The sequence below is a fragment of the Anser brachyrhynchus genome, assembly GCF_964034855.1.
Source record: "Anser brachyrhynchus genome assembly, chromosome: 4".
In the NCBI taxonomy this organism is placed as follows: Eukaryota; Metazoa; Chordata; class Aves; order Anseriformes; family Anatidae; genus Anser; species Anser brachyrhynchus.
The window spans coordinates 52,894,658-52,909,243 of NC_137698.1; the positions used below are offsets into that span (position 1 = coordinate 52,894,658).

The following is a 14,586-nucleotide window of genomic DNA, read 5'->3' on the forward strand; positions in this document are numbered from 1 at the left end:
TCCTCTCCTCTCCTCTCCTCTCCTCTCCTCTCCTCTCCTCTCCTCTCCTCTCCTCTCCCCTCTCCTCTCCTCTCCTCTCCTCTCCTCTCCTCTCCTCTCCTCTCCTCTCCTCTCCTCTCCTCTCCTCTCCTCTCCTCTCCTCTCCTCTCCTCTCCTCTCCTCTCCTCTCCTCTCCTCTCCTCTCCTCTCCTCTCCTCTCCTCTCCTCTCCTCTCCCATTCTTGTGCCTCCTTTTCCTTCCCCAGCCATATCTGTTTTCTGTCTGTCTCCATTTTCATTCTGCTATTTGAATGGCAGACTAATGTAAACTTTCTTTAAGAAAAAATCTGTACTTTTCTGTTTAGAATGGTGGCAAAAAGATCCATCTCAAGTATCCTTTTACTGGTACAAGTTTTCCAGGGCTTGGCAAGGCTAATAAGATCATAGACCAGACATTGTAAAGCATTAAGATTTCTGAAGCAGTACTCATGCAGACATTTAGTGGTGAAATCCAACATTGTGACCTCAGATTGTATCTCCTTAATCTTGAAGCTGTCAGAAATCACCAAGACTTAATTTCTGTCAGTACAAAATCAATTCTTAGACTGATGATGTATGTGTGTAGCTCCACAAATCTTATTCCCAGATATGTTTTCAAAAACCAGACTGTCAAAGGACCACGGTATTTCAACATAGCAGAAAGGTGTCTTTATTGTTTTTCACCTCTTGTTCTGTTGGTCTGACCTGTTTATGAAATGTCATCAGGTAGTACTGGCCACTGCTATTTTGAAAAACAGGAAAGCAGGGGAGACGTATATACTACAGACTCACAAAACTACACATCTCTTTCAGGGGGTTTAATTTATACTGATGTAAGAATTTTAGGGATTAAAGAGAGCAAAAATAGAGCAAGGACTCTGAAAAATAGTGATGAAAGTGTTCTCTTTATCCTATTTCAAATGCTCTGACCGAGGTCAGCATACTGGGCTTGAAACCTTCTCTCTTCGTTCTTGGTTTTCTTGCTTTTCAAATATCCCTGTCACTCCCCATAGTACCCACTGTTTCTGATTTGCAGACTGCAAAGCAAATCTTCAGACTGCAGCTGAAATAACAGAGCTTTTATTCTCTGCTACAGTCACCTGAAACTTACTGGTTTGGCAACATTCAATTGTAGAAGCTGAGTCAGGCAGTTTATAAGAGACTGAGCCAAGAAGAGCTGTATTTAGCTCCCCTCGATTGTGATTTTGCTTTGCCTGTTGCAAGTTTGGGAGTGAAAATGTATTCTCTCTCTCTGATTATACAGTAACATCTTTACTGCATCTGAACATCAGTCAAAGACCAATTGCTTCCAAACAGGCTCATTAGAAGTGTCTTTGTGACAGCATACAGATAAAGACAGCTGACAGAAAAAAAAAAAGAAAAAAAAAGAAAACAGGCAGCATTTAAATGCCTATTTCTGTGAGCTTCCTTGTTTTCAGTGATTGAATATAACGATTAAAAAATGATATCTGCTAGAATGACAATGGTATCAATAAATAATACTCCCAGTAATCTCATGGCTGCAGAATTCTTGTGGTGTTTAGGTACCATGAAAAATGGAAAAGAAGTTTCCAGCAATATGATATATTGTTAGCTCAAACTAAAGCCTGATTCAAACAGGGAAAAGAAAGTTTATTAGTAAATCACAATAGAAAATAATTAATTGCCATTTAAGAAGTGACTAGTCAAAATTTGGACATTAATTTCAAATTATATGGCAAATTATTGCCAGCAGTTTAATGTAGAAATAGACAATGATAAATTGTTAATGAAAACTTTTAAACTCCTTAAGAACCCAAAAATTTGGATGAGCAGTAGAGAAAAGATGCAAATCCTGTACTTATGTTCAGATAAAAGGAAATAGATTCATTATTATTATTATTATTATTAAAGTAGAATGACATTTCCTGCAGAGAAAGCACATTTTAGCCAATAGGGCCAATACTTCAGACCCTCAGTGAAATGGTCAACACTTTGGTGTTGTCTCTTGGTGGAGTTAAAATCAGTAACGAGGCAAAAAATATTGCCTGTTCACAGTGTCTAATGATGTGGGACCAGACTGTATCCAAAGATGATTGGGAATTTCGTCAGATGACTTTGTCTTGTATTGAATAATGTGATTTGATATTTCTCCATGTGACTGTTATCACTTCTTTTTGGAATATCTTCATAAAGAGGTCTGGGACTTTCTAAAATGTAACTTTGACTTCTAATAAGTGCTTTTATACTGCTACCTATTTAAAAGTTCTCTCTACTTTGCACGTCTGTAATCTGTGTAGAAAAGTGTCAAAAAAAAAAAAATCCTGTAAAGTTGTGTATGCCTTATTGAGAGCTGTAGAATAAATAAATAAAACTGCTTTAAGAGGAATTTGTGATTTTTACAATCTATTAATTGCTGTACAAATGTGTCTTCTATGTTTAACTTAAAACAAGAATAAAGTTTTTGCTTTTTAGTATGGCAGACTTTGTCTGCAAGTGTTTATAAGTTCAGTACCTGAAATTTTCTTCCCTATGACATTTGCAAAGAGCAAGTAGTAGTCTTAGTAATAAGCGCTAATAATTCATGATAGTTGAAATTGCATGATTTAACACTTTGACACTATGAAATCTAGTAAAACTGCCATGCTAAGAAAGTCTTTCAGTATTTTTTATAACTTTCTCCTAAAAAAAAAAAATAGTTGGGGAAAAATAAAGGATCAAAATGCACCTGGTATGTGACATGTACTGTGTTATGGTACTTAACTGTGAAATTAAATCAACTTTTATTCTATTACATAATCTTTCTCTCTTTAAATTCAGATGTTTAGCAAGAGATGAGGAGAAACAGACCAGGACTGATTAATTACTGTCATTCTATGTATCTTCCATAAACCATAAAGAGTGGTCATTGTGCAGCTCACTGAGTAGTAGAGTAAAACCACTTTCTTCAGAAATACCACTAGGTAGGATGCCTTTAAAGCTTTATGCATATTACTGAAAGATCAGTGAAACTGAAAACTGTCCTTAGATGTTATTACAGAACTTTATAGAACAGGTTTTTGGGTGGAAGCAGCTCCTCATTTGCTTTGGCAAATGATTGTGATAGGTGAAAATAACTGACATCACCTGGAATACAACAGGGAAGTACAAGAGAATTTTGTTTTTGTTTTGCTTTGTTTTGTTTTCCAACATAGTGATGACCACCAAATGATGATGATGATTATTTTTTTTTAATAGTGAAGTGAATACACCCATGTTTTGAGATAGTGGTGGAAAAAGTCAAATAGCTAATATAGCTAATAAAAGGAAGGGGATTTTAAAATCCATGTCACACATCTTAACTTGCTCTCTAGACAATTAATTCTTTTCCTTTTGATTGCTTGCATCTGTGTCAGTGGCTAAATTTTTATCTTCAGAGTCCTCCCAGGAGTACTACCGCCCATGAAATCAGAGATCTATTGCTTGAAGAATGTACTGTGGATTGTGTTGGGAGAGGTGAGGTGGTGAAAACAATATTTTTCAGGTACTCCATGTGAAAGAATAAGTATAATTTCTCTCTGTCCCTTTTCAGAATTCCTGTGCAGCCACTAGCTGAGATGGGCAGACTGTGCAGGCTGGGAAGCCAGTAATCTCCTTGTAGAATGGTAACTCAGCTCTTATCAGGTAGTCTCAGAGTTGCTAGTGAAGTAGCCTAGAGCACATAAAAGTTCAGCTTGTGCATGAAGAACAGCTGGCTAAGGCTAAACTCATATGAATTTGGGTCTGTTGTGAACATATGCCCTACTTTTGTTTTGGACTTGGATTCTTCATCAATATTAAGTACATCTTCATCGATACTAATCTACAGCAAATGCTAGAATAATGCTCAGTTCTTTTTTGTGCTTACTGAGGAGGAAATTTTTAGCAGGGGGGAAATGAACAACCACAGAGACCATACATAATTTTTGATCCAGGTTGAGTTTTGTGATCAAAGTGAGGTTGTATATGCACATCTTATTTGTTTTGTAGGTCTGTTGAGATTTAGTAAGAATCACCATTCTGGTGTACATAATCTTCACAACTACTTTGTTTTCTGAAAAGTCACTGAAAGGTGCGTGGAACTTCATAAAGTCCAAAGAAATAACTACTTAAAGCTGAGAAAAATGAACAAGCCACCAAAAGGAAATGAGAGAAAGTACTCTGTCAGAAGATAGGAATATATCTTGGTTACCAAGTAAATCTTGGTTTTCTGGTCCACAGTTAAAGATTAATGAAAATAATGCCCTTCATTAGTTCTCTAAAATGCATAAGAATATACAAAATATCCAATATTTCATTATCCAGCAGAGATGTCACTGAGACTGTACACCAGAAAGAGACACACCACTTTTCCTTTAACCTCTACTGTATTTCTTAGGTATTTTTGTTTTGTTTCATCTTCAGGAAAACAGGACTAAACTCCAGGAACAGAAGCTCAAAATTTGCTCTCATCATTTCTTGAACTCACTTTTCCTTGGAAAAGACTGATTATAACCTTCCTTAGTGCTACAAAAAACACCCTAGAAAAACAAAAGAGAAAAGAGTTCTGAAGAGTAAACTTTACAGATAAATGTAAAAGTTGTGCAAATTGTCTGTTTTGTTTGTTTGATTGTTTCTCTTGTATCCACGATAAAGAAACTTTTAAACTTTTTTATTGGTAATAGCGACCATTTGCAGGCAGCCTGCAAATGTCTATAATTATTAGATATGCCCAAACTTGCTTACTTTTGGATCTTGAACATGCTTGCTGATTATTTGGGTGCATTTTGTACTAAAATTTTCATAATATCTATAACTTGTATTTTTTTTCTTATCTAGTATTCCACATTTTATATTCTAGTTCCCCTGTAGCCTTTCTCAGAGCAACGCATTGTGTCATAGCAAGAGGATTTTGGTTATAATTTTGCTGAGTCTTAAAGATTGTAACTGTCACTTTTACAGAGTTCATATTCCAATGCTCACCAGTTCTCGTCAATTAAAAATCTCTGTTTTGAAGAGTATGGGTATAAGTCTGTGGTAGGAACACACCTAACTATTGCATAAATATTATAAATATTATTTATAGATAGCTTTATAAACACCTGTGTAAATATGTGTGTATATATAATTGTGAAACAAAGAGAAATCTATGACAGCCCTATGTAAAGAGTTATCTTTACAACAAAATCACTTCTTAAATCCAAGCTCTAATTAATGTAGTTCTTCATATGGAGCAAACATACTCCTCTGGAGTAAGAAACATCATTTGACTTCCAGTTTCTGTCTGTCAGATGGTATTATAAACATATAGTAAGTTTGGTAATAATGTAAATAACCTATGCTTAGAACAATGTGGCAAATCAAATCTGTCTGTATAACTTTGAATATTCTGCAAAAAAGGTTCATTACTGAATTCCAGTTACACCTACACAACTGTATGTATATATGTTTGCCCAATTGCAAATGAATTGTCGCAATCAGGTTATTTTGTGTCACCTTAAATTAGTCTGTGCTCATTATCTAAAATGTTGGGGCTATAGCTTTGTGACACAAACTGTCCTCTGTCTTGCCTTGGCAGCTCCAGTTCATTAAAACAATGTTATTATCATCATGAGCTATTCAAGTCAATAAGCATCGGTACCAGTAGAACACAGCATTCATCTATTACTCTCAGCAACTCTGCATGGGTTTATTTATGACTAATCAGGCTGCTCAGCAGAAGGTATATTCATGCCAATTACATGCTACCTATTGCATGAAATACCTAATTAAAGTTTTCTCTATAAACATTAGCCTGATTGAAGTCAGCTTACTAGCAGCCAGACAGTCAGAGTCATGCCAAGTCCTATGTAAATCCATGAAACACAATTGTTTCTGACTCAGTTTGCATTAAGCCATTCTGTATGTCTTGAATTCAGAGAGAAAAAGTAAATTTAAACTCCTTTGAATGTAATAAAATATAAATTTAAAGTACTTGCAGGCAGTGCTGCATAATTGCTGGCCTTCTGGGAGTTTGTTGCTAATTCTCCTGTTTTTCCTCATAATTTAGGAATTTAATATTTTATTATCATGAGGATTAAAACTTGACTAATAGAAAAGCTATTGGAAGTTTTCATGCAATTACACTAACAGTAATAATAAACATAAATATAAATATGATTGGTCTCATACCTGTGAAAATGCCAGGAGCGACCCTGAGAAAGTGAAACTGAATTTCTGTTGCAATGTGGTCTAGAAGCTGACAGGCATTTACGAAAGTGAGCAAATCCACTTGACCAGATTATACAATGGAGATCATCTTTTTTTTTTTTTTTTTTTTTTCCAGTGCCGTAGGAAACATGTCCTTTCAAGTGGGAGGACTTCAATATAAATTGTATCCTGTCTTATTCACCTTATTCACTTTCACCTTAGTCTTAAATCACATGAGAACGTGCAATTTTTAAACATCATTAATGGAAGTCTTTTGAGCACATAAGATAGCTGATATACCAGTCCAAATTATGATCCTTTAAATATCCATAAGGCAATACCGATCTCCATAAATCTGCATGAGAAACTGCTGTCAGCGCATATCACACCCAGGCCACCAGATCTTTTCTCTTCTGTTTCTTCATTAAAATTAGCCTAAGTGACAAATTGAAAGAAATTTTTATTTTTAATTATGTTATTAAGGATTAAAAGACAATTAAAAAGAAGTGTTTATTGTTTTAGTCTTCAATATTACCCTTTTAAATATAGGTTATAACACTGTCTAGAGGAGTAGTTCAGGCTGATAATGTCATTCAGGCTGATAAGGCAAGAAGAATTTTGAGTGAAACAATTTGCCTTTGTTAAGTGAGCATATCCTATTGACTACACACCAGCAGTTATGCAATACAAGCAGGGACAATTAAACTAGGTAGATTTAAACTATTTAATTATATTGTACTAAATTATGTGGTTTGTGGAAAGAACACGACACATTTAGTGTAGTAATAATAATTTTCCAACACACAAGTCATTTAAATGGAGATAGATCTAATAATAGTCACCAAAAATGGCTTTCCTAAAACCCTTACTCCATTTCAGTTTCACTGCCTGGAGCTTATGAGGGATGATATTTCAACATCCTTTTTCATGGCCTTTGGCAGGAATAAGGCGGCACCTCGTTAAGATAAGTAGAAAGTGCAGCACTGAGCAGATTGTGGTCATTTCTGGGAAGATACAGGTATAAAGAAGATGTTCTCAGCTTTTCTATGCCTTTTTGGAAGCAGAAAGCAGTGAAACTTGGGTTGTTTATCCTTCATCTCTACCTGATGAAGGATCACACCTATCTTCAGGATTTGCAAACTTTATGGGCAACTTTTTGTAGTGTTTTAACTGGAATTTTATAATAAGAGGAAAAAGCAAAGACAAAACATGAAGGCAGTGGAAGTAATTAAGCATCTGAAAGCAATACATGGAACCAGATTTTCATTATTTTTCTATTAAGAAGTCTGGAATAGCAGTTCTCCCATGTTGTTTACATAACATTGCTTAACTAACTAAGGAAAAGAACTGGAAGGATGTCCTGGAGAGTGGAAATCAACAGAAATCTGAAGTTGGGGATAAACAGGTCAGAACTTCTAAGACATAGGCATCAGATATGTCAGAGTCTCACATTAAAATTACAGCTGTGTTTAGACCTATCTATCTTGCGAGCAGTGTGGTAACTGCATTTGAAAAGGGAAATAGAAACTGATACATATGGAAGCAAACAATGGAGTTCTTCATGTTGAGATGAGAAGACAACTTTAAACTTTCTTCTTACTTTGCTTTTCTTAGGGAAAGAAAATATAAAGGAAAACAACAACAGCAAAAACACAAACAAAAGCAAAAAGTCAGCTAAGAAGCTTGCTAATTTCTACTTAAAAACATGTCTGGTCTCCTGGACCTTGGTTCAGGAAAAATTTTGAGGGTAATTTACTGAGGGCATCCCCTGGCCCAGGAGCAAATAGCCATAAAAATATGTCTGTGCCAGGCAGCACTGCCTGGGACCTTAAGAGACTGACTGAGTGCTCAGACAGTGGAAAAGAGCTTTTAACTTTTCTTAACATTGGTCTTGCTAGCTGAGGATGTGCTTTTGCTGAGGTATGTGATCCATATGCTGCTGTTTAGGAAGGAGGTTTTTTGTTTTGTTTTGTTTTTCCCAAGAAGTGATTGATTTAATTTACAATTGTTTGGTGGTGTGTTATTATTATTATTTTTTTCCCAACACAGACTTTTTTTTTTTTCTTGGATTAGTGAGGATATGGGAATTTAGAGGATTTAGGATTAATTTTTATACAAAACAAAAATTATTCCAGCCTGCTCTGGGTGTCCCTGCCCCCCCTGGGCAGGGGTTTGGAGCAGATAGCTTCCAGAGGGCCCTGCCAACATCAGCCATCCTGGGATTCTGTAATTCTATAGGGAGAAACAAAGAACTTCTGAATTCTTACTGTTTGGTACCGGCAGATACTGAGCTGTATTGTTCAGGTTATTGTAGCTAGAACATGGATTGTCATTGTATATAAAATATACTGCATTTTTTCATTCTTATCCTCTCCCTTCACAAACATATATATTTAAACATTGTGCATTCACAAGATATCTTTAAGAGATGTTGTCTTGAAAAGAATGGAAATCATAGATAAGGCAAAACCTCTTTATAAAAGCAAATGCAAATTTTTCTTCATAATACTTGGGAATGTTCTTCTTTTGTTGAAAGATATGAGGCCTGTGAATACAAAATGACCTTTTCTTTATGAACCTTTACAAAGGGGATTTGAAAACTAAGATAAAAGTGATTCATTCAGAATGATTCAAAATGATTTTTCATGTTAGAGCTAATCTTCATAGAGCTATAGTTTACTTTTTACTTCTGAGGTAGAAGCTGTACACTTTTCCTTGAAGAAAAATTATAGCAGATACTTAATATTTTCCTGTTAGTCTACTCTAGAAATAGAGATCTTTCTCAAATAATCAATATTTTGCCTACAGACAAACATGGCATGGGTTATTCCAGGTGAGAACACATGCCATCTTGTTTTACTCATTATAAAAGGAAAAACATGGTGTATTTCTTGTTCCCTCCCATGATAATATTTCTTACTTGCTTTGTGCGAGAGCAGCATTCACTAGAAAGATAGAACATCCATGCTGATAAAACTAATTAGTTTAATCATGATAGATCCAGTATGTGAATTTCATTAGAGTATGAATTATGTATTGTCCAGAATAATACTATAAAAATGCAGTGGGTAGATAATTTTTATTTTTATTTTTTATTTTTTTAATAATATATGTATCTATATATCTATTTATGCCAAGAAATAGTGTAGGAAATAAACTTATAAAAATTATCAATCATGAGTTCAAAAAAATGCATTAGTATGTTTTCAAGATTTTTTTATTTTTTATTTTGTACGGATGAAAGCATATTCCATATAGAAAGTAGATATTCTCTATTTACCCTTTTGATATAAAGTTGTGAAAATATGCTACTCTCTGAGACAAAATGCTACAGTGGAACAAGATAGTTTTGTACCTAAAAGCAAATGATTAGAATTCCGCTTGCAAAAATTGTAAGTACATCTTTGCATAAATTTGTAGTTATTAGTAAAACAAAAGTTCCAAAAGGCATAAAGCCACGCATCCACATATCCACATCATTTTATTTATTTATTTATTTTTGTCTGCAGATTTTTACAAGCTATTATAGTACAAGAAGCTGTTACTTAGCTCTCTGACTAGTGCTTTAATAGCAGCTTTAGGTCTTAATATCAGGCAGAACAGGTGACAGTTCAATTCAGAGGATGGGTGAGAGTAAGAGATCTCTCCCCAGGATAAAGTAACGTATTTAGGGAAAAAGACAGGTTCTTTAAAGTTATGTCTCCATTAACAAGTAGTGCAGCTTAATAGAAGTGGTCTGTAGAGAGAAACAGTTGGCCCTGAGGACCTGACAGATATATTATAGTCATTTTAGGGGTTTTGCTGTGAAATAGCTCTAGTCTAGTGTGCTCCTGGAAAGTGTCACACAAAATAAGTGTGGTGAGCACACCTTCGCGCCACTCCACAATGCCAACCAAAATGTAGCAGGTGGTAGTGAGCACAACGTTTGCTTCCAAAGTGAAGCCCTCAGCCTCACTGAAATGCTAGTATAGATGTACTTCTGTTTCAGTTTGTAGAGCGTGCTGATTGTATCTGATCATTGCTGGATCTGATTATGTCCAACTGGGACACATAGGTGTCAATTTATCAGAAGAATCTGCTAATCCTTTTATGGTTTTATGAGGATGCTTAAAAAGGCAAAGAAAACACAATCAAGTTAAAAGTTCAATTTTTCCTCTAGGAAAGGTGACTATTGAGTACCTGCCAAGAACATATTATAAACTGAAAATAAAGAACTGTACCATAAAAATAATAATAATAATAATTAAATCTTGAAATTTGACTATCTGTAGTTGGTATATCTAATTCCAGTATGTAATCATTCAGGACTTTGCTTATCCCCATGGATCTAACTTGGATCCGTGGATCTAGACAAAAGGATATGCAAGATTGTTACACTGTGGTTAATACCTTTCAAAGTAGGTGCCGTGGTGGATGCAGTCTGTCAACAAATTTTATGGATGACATTTCACCTGAACCTTATGAAGTATGTGAGATCAAATTTTTTGCACTCTATCTATAACAAGATGAGAAAATCAATATGTCTTGAATGTATGACTGATTCAATATGTATCATGATTCATCCTTCATTGTTGCTCTTTATTCACTAACATTTTTAATATGGACACTGAAAGATACTATAATATATACTCTGTAGTCTATAGTTATAATTATGTAATATATATTCTATAAATCAAAAATAGATCATTGTTTCTACAGTAAAACATAAAGAAAATTCCTCCTGCTAGGAAAGACATAACAACAGATACAAAAGTCCAGAGCATTTTTATTATATGCAGTTATGGTCTATACATTAAATCTACAGTAGACACACAAGTTTCATTAGATTTGTATTTAGGAGACTGTAATTATAGATACACTTCTGCCTCTGGACTCTGAGGATTTTATAAAACTGTCAAAGATCTCTACAGATTAGAGAATTGGCTCTTTTCTCCTATTATTAAAAATGAAAAAAATAAAACCCTACTTTTCTACTTTACTCTGGGCAAATTGGAATGACTTCTTAAAGTCATGGGCAAATGCTCAAAGTTGCTTTTTAGATGTGGGATTATGAACAAAGAAGTTCTCAAACTGAAAATCTTCTGATTTTTTTTTGGAAAGATCTAGGTCTTCCCAAATTTAATATAAGCTTCTGGCTCAGCATGCTTGAGTCAGTGTCAGTCCCATGTACTGTGGTGTCACCAAAGACCTCATCTACACCAGAAAAATCATCTGACAATTAAAAACAAACAAACAAAGCAGCCTAAACTAGGAATATGCATTTCATGCTCAGAGTATCAAAAGAGTTATATATAAACTCAAATTTTTACTTGAAAAAATTTAAAACTGTTTTTTCACTTAGGCTGTCTTGGCAAGCAGGCTCAGTAAAAAGCATGTTAATGAGCTATTTCACTGTTTTCACACAGAAGTCCACAGATACATAGTGTTGTATCTACAAAGCTGATATGCTTTTCTTGTTGCTAACTTATAAGTTAGTAACATATTCTCCAGAAATAACAAATAAGAGCTTCATAAATATTTATGTGGAATCTTGGTACAGTACTGCAATATAAATAGCAATATTAATACATACTTTTTTGTTTTTCATTTCTGATATTAAAACCAAGTCTACTAAATATGTTAAAAGCTAGACTTAATGTTGTTTTGATGGACTAGGTATTTCTTCAAAAGAAAGCTAGATTGGTGTATTTCCAATTTACATTAAATTCCATAAAGCTAGCCATCCTGGCTAAGTTACTTTGTGTGATGTGGAAATTGTAAGATTTATGATGTCTTTGGGGCACAGCTGGGATCATTTGGGACTCGAGTATCTCTCATATTGAGGACAGTCTGAGACAACCGGGACTGTTTAGCCTGGAGAAGAGAAGGTTCAGGAAGTATGTTATCCATGTGTATAAATACACCATGAGGGTTGTAAGGAAGAGTGAGTTGGGCTCTTCTCAGCAGTATCCTGTGAAATGACAATAGGCAATGGGCACAAAAGAAAACATACCTGAACAGAAGAAAACATGCTTTTACTGCGAGGGTGGTCAAATGTTGGCACAGGTTGCCCAGAAAAGCTCCATCCGTCAAAACACTACTGGATGTGGCCCCGAGCAATCTGCTGTATGTGACCCTGTTTGATCAAGGAGATGGACTAAGAGAACTCCAGAGGTCCCTGCCATCTTCAATGATCTTTTGAACTCCAGGACATAATTATGTACATGGTGCATAGAGATCAACTAGAGAAATAACCCACAATTTAGGTAAATTTAGTATCTCCCCAGGTTACTGCTGGGAAGCACTAAAATTTTCTGAAGAAGTTGGTTAGTATCGTAATGATAGCTGTACGGCTATACAAAGACTGGAAAGTCATGACCTGTAATGGCTGGGAACTGCACAGGCATATCAGGTATGCAGGAGGTTTCTATGTTGTCCCTATGCCACCGATCGTGATGTGGCAGAACTTCCAATACACTTAGACAGAAGATGCGGCCTGTGGCTTAAGGACAGGTCACCAGAATGCCAACACTGAGATGTAGTGCTCTCTGAAGTACATCATTCTGCTTCTGCTCCATCAAGACACTTACAACCATGAGTATCCTAAACACTTTCCTGTCTTTTCTGCTTTCCCTGTTGGCTGGAATTATTCTCACTTTTGGCTTGATTTTCATATTCTGCATCCTGCATTTCAGCATCAAGCTTACTCTCACTGTTGGTGAAACCAAGGTAGTCACCAAGTTCAGTAAAGCAGGGATGGTGACTTTGTTTTACTTCTATAATCCAAGCACAAAACAAAATGCAACTCAGGTAGACACTGAATTTGATAAAATTGATTTACTAGACATACTGGTCAAGGAGATCTCTCCTGATTACAGTGTGGTGCAAACCAGAAATATTATTATCATCATCATTTTTCATCTTATTGCTGTTATTCCTGGGTCAATTTAAAGGAGAATTTAGTACTGTATTTCATTCATCTTGATAGGTAGGACAAATACAAGGATAGCTCTACTGAAAGAAATGGAAATGAAGAATGTTACTTAATATCAACGGTTTGTAATAATTATGAGCTGAGTTTTAGATGTGTTTCAAAATATTATATATAGATTATAGACCAAGTAAAATACAAATAATTCAGGGCTTCAAGAAGAAAAAGATTTAGAAGATTTCATTTGAACATCTGAATAGACATTAGTCAATTCTAAGTCATGTAAAAAATGTTTTATGAGTTTTTGAAACCGACAATGTGAAGAGGTGGTAAAACAAGAATACACAAATGAGTAACATAAATTACTTCCACTTAAAAGTCCTTTTTTTGTCCCATTATTTTTTGTTTTATTTTGTTGTTTTGTCAATTTTTATGTTAGCAGTGCAAAATATTTTTCAAGATTCTATGACCATTTTAAACATTTTAAATAACATAAGAGGTATGAGGTTAGGATTTCTGAGGTATTCCTCAGGCATTTGATATAATGTTGACTTGAAAACTCTGGATGTCTTATAGAAATGGACACTGTCCTGGACAAAATGCTCTAGGTGTCCGTACCTGAGCTGAGGGGTTGGACCTGATAACTTCCAGAGGTCCCTTCTATCCTCAAATATTACATTATTCTATGATTCTGTGAAATCAAATATTTCCCTATCAGTATTTCTACCGTTGATCATGTTTAGAAATAAAATGATTTTCAGAACAGTTTGATATTTTTTTTCTGTGAGCCGTGACTTAATCTGGAAAATCTGGAAAAGTTTGGGGCTTGCCTGTGCATTACAGAAGATTATTAGAATGCTGAAGTTTTATTTAAATTTGGAATTTCTATGTCTCTGGACATAGAAAGATGTCCATATGGAGATGGGCCTGACAAGATAGAGCCGGTTTGTATATTTAAAGGAAAATTATTTCTAACGTATGAAAATACTGGATGTTAATCTCATAATACACTCTTAATATATATATGCATACATATACATACATATATATAATGTATATGTATATATATCTTAGCACAGGGCTTTTTTAGATGATAGGCTAGTCTATCCTGTTCAATTTAGCTCTAGAATCATTTATTCTTTTTACTATTTTATTTTATTTTATTTATTTTATTTATTTTATTTTATTTTATTTTTAGTTATTAGAAAACAGATGTTTATCTGCTCCTTCTAATCATACTTCCATAACAGTGCTTTAACTACTTTTCTTCCCTTTGTTTTAGTTGTTCACTGTATGTTACTAGCTTGAGGGGGAAAAAAAAAAAGTATGGTGATGTTCATGTTGTCAACATTTTTGTCAAAATTTGTATGGTCAACTGTACAACTGCTACAAACAATTTAATATTTCATGTTTGTTTACGGAAATGTTAGAATGTGATCTACAGCTCTTAGGTAGTTTAAATTTAGCTGGACTTAATCCATCTCAATTCATAGG

The 14,586-nt window shown here is 34.7% G+C and overlaps 1 long non-coding RNA gene across 1 annotated transcript; it reads left to right on the forward strand.

The window, feature by feature from the left end:
- Positions 1-2,767: 2,767 nt before the first annotated feature.
- LOC308194797 lies at positions 2,768-6,175 on the forward strand. The gene is made up of 3 exons (XR_013950874.1): positions 2,768-3,491; positions 3,568-3,659; positions 4,419-6,175. It is a non-coding gene; the product is annotated as an uncharacterized lncRNA (long non-coding RNA).
- Positions 6,176-14,586: the final 8,411 nt, after the last annotated feature.